The sequence below is a fragment of the Lactuca sativa genome, chromosome 4, assembly GCF_002870075.4.
Source record: "Lactuca sativa cultivar Salinas chromosome 4, Lsat_Salinas_v11, whole genome shotgun sequence".
In the NCBI taxonomy this organism is placed as follows: Eukaryota; Viridiplantae; Streptophyta; class Magnoliopsida; order Asterales; family Asteraceae; genus Lactuca; species Lactuca sativa.
This window is the reverse complement of record NC_056626.2, coordinates 277,946,853-277,951,529: the sequence shown is the minus strand read 5'-3', so window position 1 is coordinate 277,951,529 and position 4,677 is coordinate 277,946,853.

Here is a 4,677-nt window from a genome sequence, read left to right as displayed (position 1 = left end):
TTACGGACGAAGCTTGGAGACTACTTTACTATACACTTCCTATAAATACAAGGGTGAACTCCTCATATTTTCTTCACACCATAAGCCTTTCTTTCTCTCTCTAACTTCTCTCTAGCCTCCCTAAACCCCTCCCAAGTCTACGGAACCTCCCTAGCACGAGAAGAGAGCCCCGGAGCGCCCGACGGCTCCGAGAAGAAAAGCTTTCGGCTCGGAAACGCTGCTCCAGCGAAGCCCGGTTTTTTTATAAAAACCCGCTGTAAGTGAGCTACGCCTATAGTATATTTAATATAGATTTTATTTAATTATAGTAACATTGTTAGGACCTTAAAATAATTATTTAGGCTATTATTATGAGTTATATTGAGTGTTATTTAACGCTTATATAATAGTAATAATAGCTAGACTATTAAATTAGTCTCGTCAAGCGTTAGACTAAACTCTAGTGGTAATGATACTAGGTTTCGTCAAGGGATAATTGTTTTAAGAGTAACGAAGTGCTGTCCGAGTGCCGACTCACCACCTTTCAAGTGAGTGCATAGTCCTTTTCATCTTACACATAGATATGAAGTATTTTATATAAACTACGTGCTATGTGTGCATATTATCTGAATACTTGCTGTCTATGCTGGTTGAACGTTTTATACATGTTTTAAAGGACTTAAACTGTATACGTATCTTATATATACGAAAATGTTGGGTATGAGATGGGTAGATGAATGATGAGAGATAGAAGATAACGTGAGTATACATTGGCAGCTATAGACTTAGTGCCTATGGGACAAACACCGGTTGCTATGGACTTAGTACCTTTTAGACGTTGGTAGCTATGGATTTAGTACCTGTTGGGAATTGGTAGCTATGGACTTAGTACCTATTAGTTAGACGCTGGTAGCTATGGATTTAGTACCTGTAGGAATTGGTAGCTATGGACTTAGTACCTGTTGAACATTGGTAGCTATGGACTTAGTACCTATTAGATAAAGACTGGTAGCTATGGATTTAGTACCCGATGAATAGACTATAGCAGCTATGGAATTAGTGCTTTATGAACGAACATTGGCGGCTATGGATTTAGTGCCAGTCCTATAACCCTGGAAGTAAAGGACTTCGGAATAAACAAATGCAGGATAGATGACTCTTAGGTTAAATCCTTAAAGAGTAAAGAAGATAATGGGGATGGGTAATTGGGTTGATTGTTTGATTGAACATAATAATTATATTATTGTGGGTTGAAAACCCTATGTACTCACCAGGTTTCCCAACCTGACCCACTCAGTTTATTTATATCACAGGTGTTGATATGAAGTGACATTACACTGAGAGATTTAAAGAGATGTAGATCACTAGTGTAAATAATTGTAAGTTCTGTTTATGCTTATGTTTCTGTATTAACGATGACATCCCAAACGTTTTAAAATGAAATAAATACGTTTCTTCGAAAATGTTTTAATAACGTATTTACCATGTTTTTCTGGGAACAAATTCCGCAACCTTTTTATAAAATGAAGTACTCTGATTTTTATAAAGCATAAACAAAATCGGTCTTTTCTGGCCGTGATTTTGGGGATGTCACAGTTGGTATCAGAGCATTAGTTTAAGCGAACTAGGAATATGGATTTATTTCTAGACTTAAACTTAGAATGCTAAGCGATGATTGTGAGGTGTGAGCACTAGCTTATTTTAGGAATTGTGCCTAAAATGCTTTTATGTGCTAAATGCTTTGTGCATGATATGTTGTTAATTGTTCGGATCTATGGTCTGTTGCCGACCGGATCTGGAAACCTTATGTGTTTAGGATTCTAAACGTACGACTACGGTATTAGAACTAGCATGTAAACGTTTCGGAGTGATAAGGATGATTTAAACGTCAAGTAAAGGTCTAAATTCACCTTATTTGGTGTATAGATCGAGATGGTAAGGACCCGTAGCGGAAACGTAAACGCAAATGGGAACAGGAATCAACCCCCAGCGATTGAGCAAATACAGGTTGTGGTAGCCGCTGCTGAGCCAATAACGATGGCAGGAGTGCAAGCGATGATCCAAGCAATGTTGGATCGTCAAATGGAGGAAACCAGACGTTTGCTCCAGCAAAATCGAGAGGAAGCGACTATTCAGATCGAACAACCCAAGTTGAACGAAGGGCAGACTGAGGAAGGAAACTACAGTGGGACTGTTGGTCAAGTCAACCCACCAATAGTTCGACAAAACAACCAAGATGACGAAGTCGAGAGGAATGGATGCAAGTACAAGGATTTTCTGACTTGCAAGCCATCGACTTTCACTGGAAAGGAGGATCCGATCGGGGTCATGGATTGGATCTCAGAGATGGAATTAGCTTTCATGACGTGCGGTTGCAAGGGAAAACAACAGACCACGTTTGCAGTGCGTCAGTTTCGAGGAGGTGTTGTACGATGGTGGAATACCTTGGGAAAGACGTTGAGCCCCAATGAGCCCCTGCAACTAACATGGGTAGAATTTCTGGTGCATTTCAAACGTAGGTACTGCTCAGCCCAAAATCTGCTCGAGCTAGAAAACCAATTCCTTACCTTAAAGAAAGGAAGCATGTCTATTGATGAATACACCAACAACTTCACAGAGAAGATGGAGTTCGCCTTACGTCTTGTTCCGGATGAGCTGACAAAAATTGACAAGTACGCAAAAGGACTTCCATGGGAATATGCAGTGCCAGTGCGTCAGGCACCTACTTTGGAGGCAGCTATCTGGGCTGCCAAGTCGGTTGAGGAGATGATCAAGGGAAGAGCCGCCAACAAGACCGAGGTTGGCGAAAAGAGGAAGTTTGAGGGGTCTGCGAAGCCCGATGAGAGAAGCAAATCAAGTACCAGGAAGTTTGGAGGAGGAGGGAGTGAAGAAAGATGGTGCGAGAAGTGCAAAAAGAAACACTCTGGAAAATGCAGTGAGGAAGTAACTTGTTTCAAGTGTGGGAAGCATGGGCATTATGCCAACGAGTGTAAATTCAATAAAAGGGTGTGTTACGAATGTAATGAGGAAGGACACTTCAAGCAAGATTGCCCAAAGAGAGAGGGGGCTACAAAGCCAAATGTGCCGCCAAAGCCAAAGGCAAGAGCATTTCAAATGATCCTTGACGAAGCAGATGACAATGCGAGGATTCAGGAGTGACAACTTGACATCCAAAGATCGAGTTATGAGGTAGCCATAGTATTTTATGATGTAGCCTAGTAGAGGCATAGTCTAGGGTGAACTTGAACACCTATGTAATCGTTTCAAGAATTAATATAAAACCATCGTTTTGTTATCTGATGTGTCGAATGATTGTGTGATTTGTTGCATGGTGACTTGGGAAACTGCGAGACAATACTTGGGACGAGTATGAGTAGGTGTGAATGGTAGTAGAGGCCTATACTACCGGAAGCACAGGACTCACACTTGGATCAGGGAAAGTCACAAGGTTACCAAGAAGCTAGTAATTGATTTCGTTTTATTCAAGTGTGTTGTTACCATCGTTTCGGTAATGACTAAGAAGATTGTTGATATTACGACCCTAGTGGTCATATCGAATCGAGTCCGACTACGATGAGTATGTTGTGTGGTTCAGAGAACCAAGTTTGATGTAGCGTCTGACTTAAACCAAACGGTTGAAATCAAAGCGATCAATAGAAGTATCGCACTCGTTGTTAAAGAAGTTGGTGGCTAGAAATGCCTAATGTTAAAGTGTGATTATATCACATTAGAACATGAAGGAAGGCATAGTCTGTTTTAGAATTTAACTCTAAGAGACCTAAGTCTAAGTGTTGCAACATACGATGATAGGTCATTAGAATATGACACATCGATCTATAGTAGTAATAAAAGAACTTATCTCAAGTCAATATCCAGCAAGGATCGAGATTGTGACTTGAAGGTCATAATTTGGAGTCTAACCTGAGGTAGAGAGCAGGTGCACGATCGAGTACTCTTACAGTCAATGAGTTTAAGAGATAGAATCGAAGGAATGTAGAAGTTATAATTATTACCTAGGATGAAGAGATGACGTATGGAGTCATTATACGACCCTGTTTCGTTGATGATTCCGGGACGTAATCATCCTAAGGGGGAGATAATTGTAACGCCCGCAAATCTGGGCTAGTCAAATTAGAGGCAATAGGGGTCGAAAACGACTTTTCGACAAAAGATTATTTAGAATAAATAATCTTAATCAAGTTGTAGAGTAGGTTACAAGGTTTTCGTACATATAAAGAACGCCGAAAACCGAGTTATAACGAAGAAGTTATGACCCGTTGAAGTTTCGCGACAGAACCGACACGATACCGGGAAGCGTAAATAGTGAATTTACGATAGAGCGAGATTTAGCCTTAGCGATCTAAACGAAAGTCGTAGAATATGTTAAACTAAGAACATCGATAAAAAGAACGCCCAAATCTGACTTCGTATGAGGAAGTTATGATTTTTCTAAGATTTAGCATAGCAGTGCACAGCCCGAAATCTGAATTTTAGATCGGTCGATTTTTAGCCGACGGGATCTAAATGAAAGTTGTAGTACTCATAAATACCAACGCGTGGATATAAAGAACGTCGATAATAGAGCTCGTATGCAAAAGTTATGGACGAAGCTTAGTCCCTACTTTTCGAGCGCGGCGAATTCGATACAGTTTTGTAAATCCGAGATAGAATGAGAATTAGCCAACGAGGTCTAAATGA